The sequence below is a fragment of the Triticum aestivum genome, chromosome 1B (genome assembly GCF_018294505.1).
Source record: "Triticum aestivum cultivar Chinese Spring chromosome 1B, IWGSC CS RefSeq v2.1, whole genome shotgun sequence".
NCBI lineage: Eukaryota > Viridiplantae > Streptophyta > Magnoliopsida > Poales > Poaceae > Triticum > Triticum aestivum.
The window spans coordinates 63,254,056-63,275,277 of record NC_057795.1 but is presented as its reverse complement, the minus strand read 5'-3'; the positions used below and the strand labels follow the sequence as shown (position 1 = coordinate 63,275,277).

General features: G+C 43.9%; 3 pseudogenes across 1 annotated transcript; 2 read left to right on the top strand and 1 right to left on the bottom strand.

Moving 5' to 3' along the window:
- The first annotated feature begins 481 nt into the window (after window positions 1-481).
- LOC123107162 (protein Rf1, mitochondrial-like) lies at window positions 482-4,248 on the top strand (annotated as a pseudogene).
- Window positions 4,249-8,079: 3,831 nt separating this feature from the next.
- On the bottom strand, window positions 8,080-9,592 carry LOC123107151 (uncharacterized; annotated as a pseudogene). The gene has a single exon (XR_006451599.1). The product of XR_006451599.1 is annotated as an uncharacterized protein (transcript).
- A 3,785-nt stretch (window positions 9,593-13,377) lies between these two features.
- Window positions 13,378-20,977, top strand: LOC123107140 (DNA repair protein RAD16-like; annotated as a pseudogene).
- Window positions 20,978-21,222: the final 245 nt, after the last annotated feature.

Here is a 21,222-nt window from a genome sequence, read left to right as displayed (position 1 = left end):
ACCGGCCCCGATAACATAAGAAGTAATACCACGATAAATGTTCATCAGAGATAAAATGTCACGCCACCAAAAGGAATCACAATGTGGTTGGGTGTGAAGGAGCACCATGCAAATAGTATCTATTCCACAAGAACCAAACCCAAGGGGTATCCTGTTTATAGATGAACTTGTGGAGACTTGCACCAAAATCAAGACTATTGTAGGGTTGTCATGCTAATCGCATCCCATGTATCAACAAAATTTGTTATATCTCATCGGCAAAATCGATGATCTTGACACCGACTGACAAGGTGACCAACCATTAGCAAAACCATAGAAGTATCGCACTCGTTTTATAAAGAAAAAAAAAAGCACACTCATCTCATCTGCATCTCTCCCAGTGCAGAGCACAAACGTACATAAATAAAAAAAGAAAAAGAAAGGAAGGAGCACTGCGTACGAACACATTGCAGGATGTCCCGCATCTGCATCCGCCGCGGCCGCTCCTCCTCCACCTAGGCAATCTCCAGCCTCTGCGGCTCCGCCACGTCGCCTCCTCCTCCGACTAGCCAATCTCCGGCCCTCTGCCTCCGCACTACTCCTCCACGTCGCCGATGTCCCGCCTCCGCCTCCGCCGCTCCTCCACCACGCCGATGTTCCACATCCTCCGCCGCAGCTCCTCCTCTACCTCCATCTCGCCCCCCTCACGTTCCTGGTCTCCCGAAGGCGCCTTTGCCGCGGCCACGGCGCGTCTCAGCACTGGAACGCTCAGCCCTGAAGAAGCACACCACCTGTTCGACGAATTGCTTCGGCAGGCCACCCCGGTCCCCAGCCGCTCCCTGAACGGCTTCCTTGCCACCCTTGCCCGTGCGCCTGCCTCCGCGGCCTGCAGCAGAGATGGCCCTGCCCTCGCCCTCGCCCTCGCTCTCTTCAACCGCGTGTGCGCAGAAGAAGCCGACCCGCGGGTGGCGCCTCTCACAGTCCACACCTACGGCATCCTCATGGACTGCTGCTGCCGCGCGCGTCGCCCGGACCTGGGGCTTGCCTTATTCGCACGCTTCCTCAGGACAGGCCTCAAGACAAATGAGATCATCGCTAACACCTTCCTCAAGTGCCTCTGCTATGCCAAACGTACAGATGAGGCTATCAACTTGCTGCTTCATAGGATGCCCGAGCTTGGCTGCGTGCCTGATGCAATCTCATACACCATTGTTCTGAAGAGCTTATGCGAGAATAGCATGAGTCAGCGGGCACTCGACCTGCTCCAGATGGTGGCAGAAGGAGGAGGTGCCTGCTCCCTCAATGTGGTGGCGTATAGCACAGTCATCCATGGCTTCTTCAAGGAGGGCGAAACAGGCAAGGCATGCAATCTATTCCATGAAATGACCCGTCAAGGGGTTGTGCCCAATGTGGTCACGTATAGCTCGATTATTGATGCGTTGTGCAAGTCCAGAGCAATGGACAAGGCAGAGCTAGTCCTTCAACAGATGGTTGATAGTGGTGCTCAACCGAATAATGTGACATATAATTGCATGATCCATGGATATTCCACATCAGGGCAGTTGAAAGAGGCTGCTAAAATGTTTAGAAAAATGACAAGCCATGGTCTTGTACCAAATGCAGTCACTTGCAGCTCGTTAATGACTTCCCTTTGCAAGCATGGAAGAAGCAAAGAAGCGGCGGAAATATTTTATTCCATGACTGCCAAGGGCCACAAACCGGATGCCGTCTCGTACCGTATTTTGCTTCATGGGTATGCCAATGAAGGATGCTTTGCTGATATGATTGATCTCTTTAATTCAATGAAAAGCAACGGTATTGCAGCCGACTGCCGTGTTTTCACCATATTAATTGATGCATATGCTAAACGCGGAATGATGGATGATGCAATGCACATATTTGCGGAAATGCGGGAAAAAGGAGTGAGTCCCAATGTAGTCACCTATGCCACTGTAATAGCCGCACTTTGCAGATTGGGTAGGCTGGCCGATGCTATGGACAGGTTCAATGAGATGACTGATATGGGTGTACAGCCGAACACAGCTGTTTATCACTCCCTAATTCAGGGTTTTTGTATGCATGGTGATTTGGGTAAAGCCAAGGAGTTAGTTTCTGACATGATAAGCAAAGGTATTCCTCGTCCCAACATTGTGTTCTTCAATTCAGTTATAAACTATTTGTGCAAAGAAGGAAGGATTATGGATGCACAAGATATCTTTGAATTGGTTATAATCATAGATGGGAAGCCTGATGTCATTACATTTAACTCACTGATTGACGGACATTGCTTAGTCGGCAAGATGGATAAAGCATTTGGAGTACTTGATGCCATGTTGTCAGCTGGCATTGAGCCTAATGTTGTTACATATAATACACTTGTTAATGGCTATTCTAGAAATGGAAGGATCGATGATGGTTTGACTCTGTTCAGACAAATGCCACGTAAGAGAATAAAACCTGACAGTGCCACATATGGGATCATACTGGATGGGTTGTTTCGTGCTGGGAGAACTGTTGCTGCAAGGAAAATGTTCCATGATATGATCGAAAGCGGAATAACAGTGAGCATTTCCACATACAATATTATACTTGCAGGTCTTTCTAGAAACAATTGTGCAGAAGAAGCGATCGACCTGTACCAGAAATTAGTTGCAATGAATGTGAAGTTCAATATTTCAATAATCAATACCATGATCAATGCAATGTACAAGGTTAAAAGAAAAGAGGAAGCTAAAGATTTGTTTGCTGCTATATCAGCGAGTGGGTTGGTTCCTAATGCTTCGACTTATGGAGTAATGATAATAAATATTCTAAAAGATGGAGCAGTGGAAGATGCTAACAATATGTTCTCAGCAATGGACAGGAATGGTATAGCTCCCTGCTCTCGTCTTATAAATAGTATTATCAGAATTTTGCTCAAAAAGGTGAGATCACCATGGCCGGACTTTATTTGTTGAAACTTGACGGGAAGAACATGCTACTTGAAGCTTCAACTACTTCACTGATGTTGTCTCTCTTTTCAAGGAAAGGGAAATATAAGGAGGATGTGAAATTTCTCCCTGCAAAGTATCAGTTTTTTGATGGATTTGGTTGACTAAGTGACACATTGCATATCAGACTAACTCCTAAGAAAGCACAATTAAGTTTTTTCTTGCATAAAGCCCTGATGCGAGTATAAGAAATCCAAATGGCCAGCTTGTAGCATTGAGTTCATTTTGATGTGTGTCAAAATGTCGAGAATGTGAAATATGAATCTTCTAATCTTTGTTGGGTGCGGAAAGGTAGACCAGGTAGTCATGCTGGTTGAAATTTTTGGGGATAATTTCTTCTGATGGCTATTAGGGAAGGTATACACATATAATCTTCCGCAAGAAGCGCAGTAAGTACTAATACAATATTTTCTTGTATGTACATTGGTACCAGCCACTTGAGTTTTTGTAGCCTCTCTAAAACAGTCACTTTCCTTCATATGGGTGCATTTTTAGCAATGTGATTGTCAGTTATCTGCTATGTGTGCAATGCTGGTCGTACTGTTAATTTGAGAAATTTGTTATATATGTCAGGGCAAATGTGTCTCTGAAGAACGGATGTTTAAGATTGCGGATGCAGTTCAATTTGCGGATATATGAGCTCATGCTGGGGTCGGCTATACTCTATACCGCTGTCAGTTGCACTGGTGAAGCTTGTTGCATACAGGTGAAAAAAGAGTTTCTTTTATGATATCTCTCTGCTTTACTTCATTGAAGATTCAACTATTTTCCTCACGGTGTAGGTAAAGGTATTTGCAAGAATTGCTGCGAGATATCGCATAAGTCCGCATGGCACCAATGCCACCATAGGTGGTAGGGAAGAAGTTACCAAAACATTTACTTGACAAGAGTGTCTTGCTCTTGTACATATGATGTGGGTCGGAGATATAGTTTAGGGCACTTCAAACTTGGTGATAGATACTAGGGTTTGGTTATCTACTGAATGTAGGATCAGGGTACCAAACCCTACATGATAATGCATTTGATGAAGTGGAAATATGAACACTTTGAAGTAGCTGTAGGTGGTTGTTTCTTAGGTAAGTTAAAAAAGGCTAAATTATGTTTGTTGCTGCAACCATGGTTACATAGAAAACTTGGTTCAGTCGCATAGCTACCCAAGCTTCAGCAAGAGTTACTGTTGATGTTGCACCTTGTACAAGTTTGTATTTAGCCATTTTGTGGCAGAATTTGATGTCTACTTCAACGCTTCATTCAATTACCAATCATTTCATTATGTCCATGGTTATGTTGCAAGATTCACTAAAACAGTAGTTGTTCCACAATGTTTGCATAGGAATAGTTGCATTAGAAAAAGGATAGCAGGTTTCTGTAGTTGCTAACTGATATAATGATTTATGTGCTACAGTTTTAGAGGTGTAGTTGTAATTAACAAATCATTTTCCATTGTTTAAACTTGTGTGCATTGACAGTTCCAGATTTGTTCGGACATCATTTGTGATCATGGCCTACTGTATTGAACCCCTGGACATGGAAACGTCCACCAGTAGAGAGAGCTATGAATAACATCATCTAAATACCAAGGAAAGTTATCTGGCAGTTTTTTTTAAGCAGAGGCAAAAGATTTGCCTCATCCATTAATTGAGAAGAGAGCTTACAGAGTTAATGCTCGAAGGAGAAGGAGCATTACAGCAACAGTCTCGGGACAACAAGGTTTTTACTCTCCCGGCATCAAAATACTCAAATGTCTCGCATCCGTGACGACCCAAATATCGGCCCCCTCCTTGATGATTTGCATGATGTAATAAGCCGGCGTTGATTTCTTCTGGAAAACACGGGTGTTTCTCTCATTCCAAATAGTCCAGGTCACAAGCATGGTCAGGAAGGCCATCGCCTTCTGATTTGCAGCTGTGAGGGCCGACGTGCTTGTCCACCAAGATAGAATATTTCTCTCACCGGCCCACAGGAATAAGTCAAACTGAGGTCTGTAATATCTTCACTGTCGGATAATTTCTGCTTGCCGTTCTTCGGAGTTAATGCCGTGGTTTAACTTGACCATGCTTCTTGTTAATAGGAACACTGTTTGCCATGTCCAGCTTAGGATAGAACTTCTGTTGCCACTGAATTGGAAGTATCTGAGCTTCGGAGTGCCCCTGAAGAATGTCATTCTTAGCAGTGGAGGATTAGTTTTCCTTGAACTTTGACGGTGCCAAAAACTGTCAGTGTCCTCGGCAGGGTGGATAGAGCGGCCAGATGTACCAGAGGGGATCGCTTGCCATAAGGCCCTCCTCCAGTATAGGATGATTTGGTTGACGAATCCATCCTGCTCTCGTAGAGGTGTGTTGTGCATTCCTCTCCATTCCGGTTCTGGTGTCCTCAGTTCTCCTCTGTTGCTACTGCCCTGCCAGAGTAAAGGGTTTTAGTTATCAAGCTGTGACCTTTACCTGCTCTGCTCATTCGTTTGTCCTCTGCTGCTCAACGTTTCATTGCTGATCAAATCACACTCTTAGTGGGACGAGAGACCACTGCCAGCCTCACATCATTGCAGTGTGCTTACGTCTCTCCGCTTCAGTACACACATGAGGACTACCTCGAGTGTCTCCTCTTCAGATCTGAACTTTTTACCTCGTGCAATCCGAAAATAGTAGAAGGTGGTCGTCCCCTTCCCATGCTCTTGCTCAATCTTGGATGAACAATGCCGCTTAGATGTGAATTTAGTTCTTAAGGAATTGAGGTGGATTAGAAGGCACCATTGAATTCACTAGAACTGGAAATATGGAACTCCTGAAGTAGCTGCAGGTGGTTGTCCCTTTGTTAAGTGGAGAAGGCTTCATTTTGTATGTTACCACTTACCAGAACTTCGTTTACATCGAAAACTTTGTTCAGTAAGCATTCAGCCAAATTAGTCTTTGTATGCAGCTTGCGCAAGTTCGGATTTTGCCAAATTTATAGAAGATTTTGATGTCTACTTCTGCACATCATTTAACTTTGTCCATGATTATCCAAGAAATATTTCTTTATGTGTTGTTATTTGATGTTGGTGTGGGTAGTGTTAAGCTGTATGCTTCATTGAAACAGGAGTAGTTCTACCATGTTTGCATACAGAGAAACGGGATAGTAGATAGGTTTCTGTTGTTGCTAACGTTTTTAACATAGCAATTAATTGTACAAATGCTTTGTTTGCTACAATTTCAGAGGCGTAATAGTAATTTGAATTGTCGTATGTGATGAGATAGCTAGCAATCACTATATTTTGATCTTAAATTCTTGTGCTGATGGTGAATTCCTTTTTCCAAAACTGTTCCCACACTCCGATGGAGAAGAACTCAGTGCAAATAGAGCTCACCATCAGAAAAGGAAATCCCACAGAATGTTTTTTCTTCTGCATTGCAAGATGTAATGACCAGAAAAATACTTTCGACACTTTAATTTTTCTCGCTGCTTTGAATGGAAAATTGTCTTGTTGGAATCAGTTCCACAAAAGAATTCTTGTTTGAACAAGTACTTGTAGTTACATTGTCATGCCAACAATCTGCAGCTCTTTAGTAAATGAAATTTGATTTATTGTTTTAAACAATAATGTACTCCTAACTTATGCACAATTTCTGTGTCATTGTCATTTTGGGATCATCTATTTTCCAGCAGGTGGTTTTAATCGTGACATTTATCTCCTTGGACATTTCTCCAGAACGCGCAAGTAGAACCTTGAATATACACATGAGCCTCCAATGTATTTCTCACACAACAATCTCACCTCAAAGATAACAAAGTGATCCATCTACGAAAGGTTTCTCTTGCTTCGTTGCTCTGAGGTATCAATTGGTGATGAGCCGACTTTGGAGTGAAAAAAAAAGGAGATAATTGAACCAGTATTGTGTGATTCAACAGTTTGCTTCTTTTTTTTTTACCTTGTACTTCAAAGATTTTATTCTATATGTTGTTATGTTGTATTACTCCCTCTGTAAGGAAATATAAGAGCGTTTAGATCAGAGGGAGTACTAAACAGTAAACAGTTCATCTTTCTTTATCATATGTTCTGGAAGGAGCAATGAACTTCTTTTTTTTGCAGAGGAGCAATGAACTTCTTTTTTTTTGCGGAGGAGCAATGAACTTTTCTTCATATTATTGGTACCAACTGTACGCACGTTCAAATTTCAGCAAGTAAATCTCTAGATTTTACATAAAAGGAGAACGGCGACACCAAGGAGTGGTGCCAGCGGCAGAAGTTGCGGAGAGAAAACTGAGAAAAAATTACTAAGTACTGCCCTGAAAGTCATGCAAAATTATCTCTTTGCAAGTAAACCCTGAAAGTATATATGTATATACATATGCAAGAGTACCGATTAAGAAACTCTGCCAACTAAAGAAGAAAAATATTTGTTGCCCCTTAGGGCTCATTTGATTGCTGGGGAAGGAAAACCCAGGGTAGCAAACCCCTAGGGCCTTGTTTGGTTAGAATACAACCCACATGGATTGTCCGGGATGGAAGCATGATCCACGTGGTTCATTCTGATGGGGAACTGTTCCCTGTGGATCCCAGTTGACGTGTTTTGTTTGGGCCATGGCGGGGAACTTCCCAGCCCAAACCATGTCGATCTCCTTCAATCCACGGGACGCAAAATAGTAGCCTATGATCCGTGGAACCGATCCACGTGAGGCACGCCTCGAGGCTGCTCCCTCTCTTCCCCTTGAGTCGCTGCGGCTGCTCATCTCCATTGTTGCGTCCGGGTTTAGGAGAACCAAACAAGATCTTAATTGGTATTGCAAGGTTTGGGTGACAAGAAGGGGTCAACCTAATCCCTAGGTGGGTTAGTTCCACTAGGAGATTAGTTTCACTACAACCAAACAAGGCCTAGGGGAGATTTTACTGCCCATGGGATCCCCTCTCATGATAGGGAGATATCCCTGGTAGCAGTTGCGCAACATGGGGAAGATACCCCAAATCGTTTTGCAATGCAGATGCCATAGTTCTCAAGGTCCATAGGATTAATATCATGTCTCACTACACTTCTCTAAAGCAATATATTTGCTGGTTTTGGTCACCTGGAAGTATTCTTCTCCAAGTTTGTATAGGTCCAGGTGTAATGTAGGATTGTAATGCCAATTCAATACATACAAGAAAAATCGGGTATATCTATTCTCAAACGGAACTAAGAAAGTACTGGTTTAAAACCACCGCAACCACAAACAGAGCCAAACGAACAGCTCATCAAATCTTACATAAAAGATATATAGCAAACTTAAACAAGGTATTTAACTAGGAACATGGTGAAGAGTTTTAGGTTAGTACAGGAACGTAACTCTGCATCGACAAAGTAAAAATGGCAGGGTTCCTGGACTGGTCACACGGATGACTCCGGCTAGCGTGATATACAAGGTGGTTCAGCATATCGCAGCAGAACAACCACAGATGCACATTGAACAGAAGTTGGCATTCACTGAACTGAAGTTTCTTGGGCTGGACGCTCTGAGTAGCATGGTACGTAGACATAGTATCGATCCCACCCAAAGGCGTCTTGTATCTCGTTGAGTTTCCCCGTCCTGATATTGTATGAAAGAAGCTTATTTGCCTTCTGGTCATGGAGGAAAACAAGCCCTCTCTCCAAGTCGAGGTCGACAATCCGATAATCGCAGTTCCAAAACCATTTATCATCACCACCATCGCCACCATCGTCGTAGTGAACAAACTCATCCTTTCCAAATGCATCGGTCATGCTAAGATGACACATCTTAGTCCAAGTCCATGAATGATGACCAAAATCATCCAATGTCCAAACAACAATCGAGCGACCATTCTCATGTGGCAATGCATAGTGTAAGATCCCTGAAGATTTGCCAAAGCAACCATTGGTAAAAGTGCTTAGGTATGAAGCTTCTGGCGGCAAACTTATGGTATGATGATAGGGCGGTATGCCATCACTCATTGCCTCCAGGCCTTCGAACACCAAAACTTCATACCCAACAGACACATACAACATTCCATTAACAAATAAGTGTGTTCGCCCAGAAATATTTATATCTCGGTCCAAGGTATCATCCTCAAGCCATGTCGAACTTTCAGACCGGAATATCTCAAGTTTGCTGGTACCAAGTATCAAACCATGGACATGTTTCAGACGAAAATTGAAGATATAGAACTGCGGTGACCGTGATGGATCAAACGCCAAAATAGTTACATATCGAGGGTCATCTGTCCCAGGGTGTGTATCAGGAAGTATCCTCCACTCTCGTGTTGCTGGGTTGCACACAACGAAGCGGCAAATGTTTGTAGAAGTATAGCTGCTCCTATACTTACAAAGGACTAAACCATTGCAGCAGTCGAGGAATTCTAAATGCTCATAGTGTGGCACATCAGCAAGAATTCCGTCTATTTCCCCATCATCTGGGCACAGGCTTACAAGCGGGATAGCAGACTTATTGTGACCTTGGTACAGAAGTCCAGTGGTTACTTTTTTGGGGAGCTTCTAGCGGTAGTCTGGATCAGAGGAAAAGGCAGACCAGGCCTTATAGGCACACTTGCAGCGGCAAAAAGACTTGTACGTCAGCCGGGAGAGGATATCAACCACTAGATCATCAGTTAATTTAGCAGCACTGACTTCCTTGTGAAGGTCCATGTCTGTGTGCTAGCTTACTGTCAATGAAAGAAAAAGTTGACACTTATGAGAAAATAATACAGAAACAAAGACTTAAAAAAAGACAAAAGAGTTTGGCTACACGAATCTATTGTTACTAGTAATAAATCAATTTATTATTACCCCCTATCACTTTATAAATCACTCATATTCCTTAGATTTCATGTATATCTAGCTTTTGCAAAAGAATGAATTGCTTCTGAGTTACATTAACCTAAACTCATCGGGGAAACAGAGCAATTCTGATTTTTAAGAAAATAAAATTTCATCTCAGATTATCTAGTAAATTATTTGGATAAGGTGCTCATAAAGATATGTGATGTATGTTTTTCAAGCTCGAAATTTCTGGTTCACCGTTTCCATTCAATCTATTCCCTCTGTCCCAAAATATATATAAGAACGTTTTTAACACTACACTAGTGTCAAAAACGTATTTATATTATGGGACGGAGGGAGTAGGTAGCATATGATTTCTCGGCTCGAAATTTCTGTTTCTCGTAAATCCACCCAGCACCATAGACTGATAGATAATACTTCTATACTAACCGTATGGACGAAAATCAAGCACAAAGAAGAAGCAGGACATTCATTGCCAAATCAGACCTGCAGGGAAGGTCTGCTGCTATATGGCGTGGAGGAGGAAATAAGCTCAGATCTGGAAAAAATAATAATGGCAAGGCGAAGGATGAGCGACTCACGGTGCGGCTTGTATCCGGTCGGCGGAGGAGGAGATAGGCCGCCGGCCGCCGGCGAAGGGCCAGAGCAGGGGACGAGAGAGATAGGCCGCCGCCGGCGAAGGTGCTAGGGCGAGAGTGGTTGTGGGTTGTGTGGCCTTGTTGGGATCGGTCGTGCCGTGTCTGGCTGTCTCTTCTTTGCTCGGAGGAATACTCTTTAAAAAAAAAAATCAAGTCGAACCTTTTGAAGTTTCAACTTACAAACATAGATGAAATATTATGATTTATTTATGGAAAAAGCCTCCAATCAACCGACTGATCTTCTCGCCGCATCCGCCGCTCGCGCGGCCTTCAGATTGCGAGCCACTGGTCCGTTGGATCATGGTTGTGCATGCACCTTGGGACCACTTACCGCTTGCTTCTGGGGATAGCATGCAACGATGACCACATATGCAAGGCAACGATGTTGCAAAAACAAAAATGAATCGTTCGATCACCTCAACGAATCTAGCACCTACTCCCTCGTTTTCCCGCCTTCGATCCCCTCAATCTCATCTCCCCATGATGCTCTAACACTTCCTCCTTTCAATCTGCTTCTAAAATCATCCGCGGCCCAAGCTCCAGCCATGGCGAACGGGGGTGTCAATCTGCTTCCCAAATCATCCAAAGCGCTCCCACCAACGATGGTGTTGATCTGTTTTCCAAATCATCCATGGGCCAAGCTTTCAGCAATGGTGAACGACTGTGTCAATCTGCTTCCTAGATTATCCACAACCCAAGCTCTAACCAAGGCGGAAGGAGAAGATGGAAGATATTTGTTTTTGCAACAAAGAGGCTGTAGCAACTACAACAAGGCTCTTTTTTGCAAAAGGGACCTATTGCAGCATAAAAAAAGTCATAAAAATGATTCTGTAACAATACCTTTGTTTCGAAAAAAAATTCTACAATGAGACATTTGTTGCAGAAAAACTCATTAATGATTCTGCAACAAGATCTTTGTTGTGAAAAAATTCTACAGCGAGACCTCTGTTGTAGAAAAATTGATAAACATGATTTGGCAACAAGATCTTTGTTGCGTAAAAATCCTGCAACAAGATCTCTGTTGCAAAAAAATTGTAACAAGACCTCGGCTGCAGAAAATACTGCAACAACACATTTGTAGCAAAGATGACTTGCCACATAGGTAGATCGGACGCCATCCACAGCTCCATCCAATGGTCACGGATGCGGCGGATCTTTTTATATTATCGGCCGGCGGACGCGTAGCGTGGCCCATTATTTACTGTAAAAGTGGCTCAAACTCATAGTTTTTTAACAAGCATCTATTTTATATGAAAGTAGCAAATAATCATAAAGCCCATGATTCATTGCCGAAGAAGAACAAGATGGCTAAAATTCCTCCGTTTAGCTAGCTCTAAAGTATCTCAAAACATAAAACGTCAATAGGCCAACAAAACATAACACAAACATAAAAGCACAACACCGATGAAAGCGGCGTCAACGTACATCATTATTCGCACTCATGACCCGAGGACGCCACCGCAAGTCCATCAAGTGCATCTTTCCACCGCATTGGTCGTGTCTGCCACAAACACGTTTGACGACCTCATCAACACCAAAGAGAGAGGACGTATCCAAAGAGTGGACATGTGCCGCTCTGGTTCCGAGAGGACGACTGTGTCAAGAGTCCTCCAGCTACCCACCACCGTCGGCCGACCCTACGGGCACGCACTCATTATGCCACTGACAACTTCAAACTAGCCGCATCAACGCAAACTAGGTGCTCCCATCAAAAGGTCAAGTCACGAAAACGATGCCCCTATCGAAGTACTGACGCGAGGACGTGGCAACATTGACACCAAGTCTGAGACGAGTCAAGATCCGCCTGATCCAACTACGAGACAACGACGAAGGCCAGAAATTTTTTGTGTCTCACAAAGTACAGAGGAGTTTTTGTATCCGGATATCACTCTCGAGCGGGCAGTTCTAGCTATAGGTTGTAGTATTGAACAACTCCATGTGCGCCCCGTGTAGATGAAGTTGGTAAACGAACTACTCCAAAATACGACATAAAGTACCCTGGTATGAAACATTGTCATATGTATGTTTAAGAAGAACATGACCAACCATGTCTAACTAAATAGCAGGATTTAGCTTGCGTTCATATAGTTTTGTACTGAAAGTCAATCACTGCTTGGGACACCACTTACATTTACTTGATATATGTCAACGCAAACATACATATAATCATATAAAATCAATATATGTGGTGTATTAGAAAAAAAAGTGAGCAACGTCTGAAGAATACATACCTTGCTAGAGTATCAAATCCAGCCCCGGCAATCCCTAAAAAAAATTAATCCAACCCCGGCTCGTCCCATCTGCTCGGATGAGCATTGTTTCCGCAGGCCGCAGGCATGCGGCAACCATCGCCTGGTCAGCATGGAAGGGTTCGCTTTTCCAAAGATTGTGCGCGCCTATGCCTTAGTGTGGCCACCATGTCGCTCGCGTCTGAGATGGTGATGACAGACTGGCCGCCCGAAGTCCTGGACTATGTGCCTGACATGTCGCTCGGCCGCCATGTCGCACTCCAGCAGCGTTTGCTTCTAGATCATCTAGTGAGCGTGTCCGTGGTGGTTTGGGCGATATCCGCGGCAAGGACGCCGCCTGCGTCGAAGCCAGCGAGCGCGCCGGTCGAGGGGTCCAGGGACATGGAGAGGATGTCAGAGGGGAAGAGCCCGTCTTGAGGAAGACGACACTAGCGGTGGCTGTGGCGGCGCATAAGTGCTACCCATGGACTGGCCAGCGACGCGAATCCCTACCTAGACGGCGCCGGTGGTGTCAGGAGACATCGAAGGGTCGGAGACGTTCGCATCGAAGGCATGCCGGAGTCGGACCCCTCCGTGAGGAGAGGAGATAAGGATATTTCAGTAATTAAAAAGAAAAACAGTTTTTTGAGAAGTGGGGCCTATCAGTACATGTGTCACGCATTTTTTGGCCCTGCACAATACTGCGTGCAAGGTTCCCAGCACGAGAGCCCGACCCAACGCCTGCAGTCTTTTTTTTTCCTTCCCACGTCTACGGCTCAAGTGGGCCGCTCCGCACGCTTCGAATCTTTTTCTTTTTCTGTCTTTTGTCCTTTTTCGTTTCTTTTGCTCGCTCTTTTTTTTTTTGCGATCAACTGAGAGCCTTTATTCAACAAAAGAGCTCCTAGCATCAGCCAACAGGCTGGTGAGTAGGAAGGTAGGTCTAGAACCAGTCCAACTTTCGGTGACCATCAACGAGCATGAAACAGAACAAAGAGGAGTAGTACAACAACTGAATCATAGTCTGACATCGTCGATGGTTGGCTGTCGTGAGGAGGGTGCATTGCAGCAGTTGCTGGTAGGATTTTGGTGTTGCTATGTTCTTGCCGCAGATGATATATATGTAGATCGGTGAGGTTTTGGACTCGGCCCGACTTTATCACCCCACCCCACCTCTCGCACTCCATCTGTTCCCGCACCGCCGCCGCCCCGCGCGATGCCTCGCCGGAACGAGAATGCATCTGGTAAGCTCCTCCATACGCTGAACCCCTCGGATCACGCCCCTCAAGACCTGACTCCTCGCCTCCCATCGCAGGCTCCGGCAGCAGTCGTCGCCGCCGGCGCGACGACGACGACGACGACGAGAGCGTCCCCTCCGACTCCGACTTGGTCGCAGATATGGAGGACGAGGTGGCGGACGACGAGGAGGAGTTTGCCTCCGATGAAGATGCCCCCGCGCCCGCGGTGGTGCCGCCGCGGCCGCGCAAGTCCAAGTGGAGGCGGAAGAAGAAGAAGAAGGGGAAGCGCGACGAGGACGGGCCGCCGCTGCCGTGGGAAGAGTGGGAGGAGGCTAATACCAAGTGGCTCGACGAGCGCGCCGGGGCAGTGGAGGAGACGGACGCCCCGACCGCGGAGCCGGCCCCGGAGGTGCTGCACCAGCTGCTGCGCTTCCAGAAGGAGTGGCTCGCGTGGGCGCTGGCGCTGGAGGCCTCGGTTTCGCGCGGCGGCATCCTCGCGGACGAGATGGGGATGGGGAAGACCATCCAGGGTATCGCGCTCGTCCTCACCGCGCGCCAGCTCCGTCCCCCCGTGGTGGCCGTCATCCAGTGGGCGCAGGAGATCGAGCGGCACCACGGCCAAAGGCAGCGCGCGCGTGCTGCTCTACCATGGCGCTCGGCGGGGCTCTCACAAGTATGATTTCGACACCTTCGACTTCGTGGTCACAACCTACTCCACCATTGAGGCGGACTACCGGAAGCACATAATGCCACCCAAGATTCGGTGTGAGTACTGCAGCAAACAGTTTTACCCCGAGAAGCTCAAGATTCACTTGAGATATTACTGTGGGCCCGATGCTCTTCGTACGGAGAAGCAGGCGAAGCAGAAGAGCAACAAGTGGGCTGACACCAAAGTGAAGGGGAAAAGTGGTATTGAGGAGGAGGAGGAGGAGGAGGAGAATTTTGAGGAATTGGGTAGCAAATCCAGGGGCAAGTCACCTCTACACTCAGTGCGGTGGGAGCGGATTATCTTAGATGAGGTGATCATATGCCCTTTCTTGCCGCATTTTTTATGATTCAGCAATATAATTAACAGCATATATAGATATGAATTCTCAGGAAGTAATCGATTTTTGAAATGGAACACTTAGTTGTGGTCCCTGTTTTCTTCGACTAAGCATGATTTCTGATTGTAGTGATCAAGCATGGCAAATTCATATCCTAAGCAAGAAAGATCACTGTGTTTTTGGTTCACTCTTCAACTGGACTAAGAGTATTAGATTTGTGAGCTAGGTACACTCTGTATGTTTGGATGAAGAACATTAAGTTGACTTTATACTATCTGATCTGTTTTTGTTTTTTAAAATTGTAGCCTCCATGTGCACTTGTTACTGTATCCGGGTTCAATGCATAACATGATATGACATACTATCTCTACAGCATTTTTCCACATTCCACTCTCCTAGGTGATACACACTAGAAGTTCTAATAGTTTCATCATTGTTATGATAAGAGCTCTTGTTCTAGTATCTTGACCAATAATCTGTTCCTGTACAGGTTGTTCTTAGTTGTGATGTTTTGGTGATGACACTTGCAAGCATCAGAACTCTACTATTTGGTTTCTATTATATATTTGTAAAAAAACAAGATAACATATGATAGGTTTCCTTGCTGTATTGCATCGTAGTGCATTAAGTTGCACACAAGTGTTCTTCTGCTAATCTAAATCTATTCATTACTAGTCGGCACACCATGTTGATATCATGAAGCGCGAAAGCTTAATGAGCAGTTATGCAAAATCCACAAAGTTTATAGCTCTGTATTTGATACAAAGGTCTTTTTTTCCCTGGTAAGCTCATTCTGGTGTTACTGAATGCTCCTGTTCTGTTGGTGTTTTCCAACATGATGATGTTGGCCAGCAGCCTAGTTTCATCATGTCTAAACGAAGCTTGTCCAGAAGTACTTGTCCCATTTCGAAATATATTATTTTCTGTATGCATGTTTCAGTATATAATAGAGATACATATTAGGTTTTATCTAGTGGACAGTTTCTAAGTGTCTTGCTATCCACCTTAGTGTTTTCTGTTCATCATTACACTGTTTTATGAAATCTCAAGGATTGAGACCAATTTGTGTACTTGGGAGACAGCTGTGTCCTCACTACGCAGTGATTTCTTTGTCTTTTTAGATGATATCTTCAATCTTTTAATATTTTCCTGACGTTCAATTCAACAATGATTGACTTGTTTCTTTCTAAAGATGATTCAGTCGCTCCATGTATTTTTCTGCAGGCTCACTTCATAAGAGATAAATGATGCAACACTGCAAGAGCAGTTTTTGCATTGGAATCGGAATACAAGTGGGCTCTGAGTGGGACGCCATTGCAGAATCGTGTTGGAGAACTTTACTCGCTGGTTTGCAACTAATGTTTGAAGATCCTGACCAATTTTATTTGGGTTTTTATCATTTATGCCATTAGTTGTGTCCCACTACTCAGTTTTGCCATTAAAAGTTATAACTGCTAAAAAATGCCATCATTCCTTGAGATGCTTGCTCAAAAATGCCATTACATATCTAAAAAATGTCATCGTTCCTTTAGATGTTTGCTCAAAAATGCCATTAGACATCGTTATTGTCAGTCAAATTCCTTAACCTATTATATGACAACAATACCCCTAGGCCCACATGTTAGTTCTCTCTATCTCACAATGATAAGTGCGGGACCCACTTGTTAGTAGTAAGCAAGCGAATACTCTACAGGAAAATAAGAATGCTGTTGGGATCAAGTGGGACCCACACTTTATTGTAGTGAGATAGAGGGAGGGCTGGCATGTTGGTCCATAGGTATTTATGTCATTATAACATGGCAAACGAGATTTGAGCTGACAGTAATGATGTCCAGTGGCATTTTTCAGCATGCGCCTAACGAAGCGATGCCATTTTTGAGCAGTTGAAATTCCTAGTGGCAAAACTGAGTAGTGGGACACAACTAGTGGCATAAATGATAAAAAAACCATTTTATTTTACCTCCTCTATTCTTACTGTTGTTTTCTCAGATTCGCTTCTTGCAAATCTTTCCCTACTCGAACTACTTCTGCAAGGATTGTGACTGTCAGATACTAGATAAGTAAGATCTGCCTCTACTTGTAATATATGATGATTGACCAACTAATTTGATTAACTAATTTGTTGGACATTATCGTTCGGAACAGTTATTATGTATAGGGCCCATTGGTCAACCACACAGCAGTCCAGGCTCTAGTTGTCTGGCTTTCTGATCCATAGGGCCCACCAGTCAACCATACATGGGATCACAAAATACCATTTGATTTATTTGTACCAATTGTGTGGCCTACGGATGGGCTATAACTGTTGCAAGATTAAAAATGTAGTTCTGTAAAATGTTACATGCTATAAAGAGCTGTAGTTTCTAAAATTTACTCTAGTATGATTGTAAACAAGGTTACTGTTGCAACGTTATAGTTGTATCACACCAGATTATGAGTTGCTGCTGTTCCCATTGTTATTTCTTCGTTTTAGTTATTGACCCTAATCTCCTGCAGTACGAAGACAAAATGTGACTGTGGTCACTCAGCTGTCAGGCACTTTTGCTGGTGGAATAAGGTCAGTTACAGGGTTTTATATGTCCCTTATTCTGACATATTTTTTATTTGTGACATCATCTTTGCTAACACAAAGCCATTCTTGAACAGCACATAGTGACACCAATACTGGATGGATCCGCGAGTTTTGAGGGCGGAAGAGCTATGACTCTTCTCAAGGAGAAAGTCTTGAAGGGCATAGTATTAAGGCGGACAAAAATTGGCCGAGCTGCAGATCTTGCTCTTCCACCGAAGACTGTAAGTTGTGCACAACATGTTATATACAATATGAATGTAATTCATGCAAGAAGTTTAACTTTAACATGTTAGGTGACATTGAGGCAGGACTCTTTTGATAGAAATGAAATGGGGTTTTATGAAGCATTATATACTCGAAGCTGCACGCAGTTTGATTCGTGAGTCTTCCTTTCCTTCCTACTTATGTAGTGATACCATATGGATTGTTCAGTAGACATCCTGTGATAATTATGCTGCTTCTGCAAAAGTTGAAAAATCCATCTTTATCTGAACAAGAATCTTCTTTACTAGCTTCAAACAACTTTGATTTGCAATACATCATAACAAAGGGCCATCGTTATTGGTTAGTGCTTATCCATTTCTTTTGGCCCTGGATTTAATTAAACATCAATTCCTCTGGAGCTATACTTACAACAGATGCAAGGTGCATTGCAAAGAGATTCTGCTCATAGTTTCATGGTTGCATCCAATACTCGATGTAGCAGGTGTTTTTTTTTTGTAGTCATTGGATGCCATTGTAAAGTAGCTTATGTAGTCAAATGCTCCTTTATATTTCCTATTTTGAAAGATTTAAGGTTTTTCAGACAAATCCCTTACCGCTGTTTTCTCCAGGTATGTTGTTGCTGGAACGTTGCTGAACAACTATGCCCATATCTTTGACCTCCTCACAAGGTTGAGACAGGTGCACATAATTCCTTGGATATCCTTAGAATTCCTTATGGGTGCAACAAGCAAGTGTAATCGCCTATAGTCTATGTTACTATGCTGTTTTTCCCTATAGAATTGCACTCTTAATTATTTCTCTATGTTGAAGTAACATTTTGACTGTTCCATCAAAATTGTAGGCTGTTGATCATCCATACCTTGTTGCATTTTCCAAGACAGCAGAATCTCGGGAAGGATGCAAAAATCAACAAAATGGTGCCATGGAAAGCCAGTGTGGAATATGTCATGAATTGGCAGAAGATGTGGTGGTTAGTTGATTGCCCCTATAAAGTTATTTAAGCTCATGCGTTGTTTTCCACTGGTTATAAGCTGACTTTCGCGTATGAACTTTCCTTTCAAGGTTACGTCTTGCGATCATGTATTCTGCAAGAGTTGTTTGATGGAGTGCTCTGCAACTTTGGGGAATGTTTCATGTCCATCTTGTTCAAAGCCTCTTACTGTTGACTTAACAACGGAAAATTCGAGACGAAAGGTCCCTGCAAATTTGAAGGGTGGCAAACGCTCAGGAATACTGGGCAGACTACAAAGCCTAGCAGATTTCAAGACAAGTACAAAAATTGATGCATTGGTAAGTTGGATAACTTGGTCAGCATACTTTGTTGTTTGGAGCTAATCTGAATGTTGACATGCTTGGTGTGTAGGGGAGTGAATTCTGTCAACAAACTCTTACCTCTTATGCATAGTGTTAACATTGAAAGTTCTAGAAACTGTTTTGCCTTCAGTATCTTGGCAAGAGCTGGTGGTAACCAGCTGTTTATCTTGAGACACTTATTTTGGGACGGAGCGAGTATTTGATTATTAGGTGGATATTTTGTATGGGCTAAACTAATTCATCTCTATCTCTATGAAGATAAGACACACCATTCGAAGGTATGGGAGTCAATAGTGAACAAGTATCCTGCAACTAGCTAATTCCAGCTCTGTTCTCTCATTGGCTTAATATATTTCATGACATCACTGGAACACCCCTGGCATGAAACTAACCTTGATCCAATTACAAGTCTTTTGGTATAGAGGGGTATCTGGATGATGATGAAATGGTTCTGTTAAGTCTAGTGTAATTATGGTTCTGTTAAGTCGCCACTAAGCACAATAAGAGCAAATCTTACTATTACGTCGAGAGTGGACCATATTATGTGCAACGCAATATTGATATTGATTCCTTTTTAATGCAGAGAGAAGAGATAAGGAACATGATTGAGCATGATGGTTCTGCAAAAGGGATTGTTTTCAGCCAGTTCACATCGTTCTTGGATTTGATTGAATTCTCCCTGCAGAGGGTAAAGTATTGAGAAACTTTTACTGATATTTAACATTGCATTGCATTGCATTGTTTATGGACAAGTGAAATAATTTGTAACATGTTTTAACAGTCTGGCATCAAGTGTGTGCAACTTAATGGGAAAATGAACATGGCGGAAAAGGGGAGAGCTATAGATACCTTCATAAATGACCCAGATTGCAGGATTTTCCTGATGAGCCTGAAAGCTGGAGTGGCTCTTAATCTTACTGTAGCATCTCAAGTAAGTCAGTGCATATCCTCCTCCTTTATGTCTAGTTAGACAGCAATAACCCATGTAAACGATCCAGTTGATGCTGCCTGCTTATATATATTCCCTGGTGGATAGGTTTTCTTGATGGATCCTTGGTGGAATCCAGCAGTGGAGAGTCAAGCGCAGGATCGAATCCACCGAATCGGACAATTCAAGCTAATTAGGTAATTTGCTATATATGCTAATTAAAATGGACACTCCGCCTCCTTTATCTGACTTGCGATATGATTTGACTGACACAGAAGCACGAGGTTTGTGATCAAGGACACAGTTGAAGAGCGCATCCTGCAACTGCAAGAGAAGAAGCAGCTTGTGTTCGATGGGTAAATCTCGTTTCCTCCTCAGCCATCCTGGGTCGGCCGGGTGGATGGGATGATGTTGGCTGACATATACTTTGTTCCCGTCCTTTTTTGCAGCACCGTGGGTGACTCGCCAGAGGCCATGTCAAAGCTTACAGAGGCTGACCTCAGGTTCCTGTTCCAGAACTAGCTTGTCTTGTTTCCTCGATGATGTTCCGGAGCTAGCCATCCTCCCTGGTATTACCGGCGCCGCATACATCCGTCCGGGAGCCGTGACAGTGCCCGAGGCCAGCAAGACGCTTGCCTCGCATATTGACGACTATAGCAGCATGCTGTTTACTTTTCTAGCCAGCCGTAGGGATCATGAGTTTTTGATGGCATACTCTGTAGTTTTGGACTTGGGGACAACAAGTTACGAATTTCCCAAGACTTCTTGAAGAATAGGCCCGTGAAGCCATCCAGTCCCGGGGCCTTGTCATTTGGCATGTCGTCGATTGCTTCAAGAACCTCCATCTCGGTCATTGGAGAGTCAAGGCCATGCAAGTCAAAGTGTTCCATATTGAGCTCCTCCCAGTTGAAATCTTTAGAACTTTTAGCTCCTTTCTTCATGACATGGGAGAAGTGGTCTTGGATTAATTTCTCTTTGGCTTCATGCTCGGTAACCCAACCATGCTTGTTCTTGATTCGACGGATATGATTTTTTCTCCTCCTAGCATTAACCTAGCGGTGGAAGAATTTAGTATTGGCATCGCCTTCTTTGAGGTTGGATATTCGAGCACATTGTTTCTTGCGGGATCTCTCGATCACGGCCAAGCAATGACCACTCTCTTAAGCCTAGCCTGAAGTTCAGGCTCCTCGGGAGAGAGAGGCCTCTCCTCTTGGGCAAAGTCGAGGCGAAGGATTACCAGAAGAGCGGCTTGGAGGCAACACTCCATAGTTGCGAGCTCAAAGAAATTCATCTCCAAACTCGGAGGTTCACTTGGAGCAAC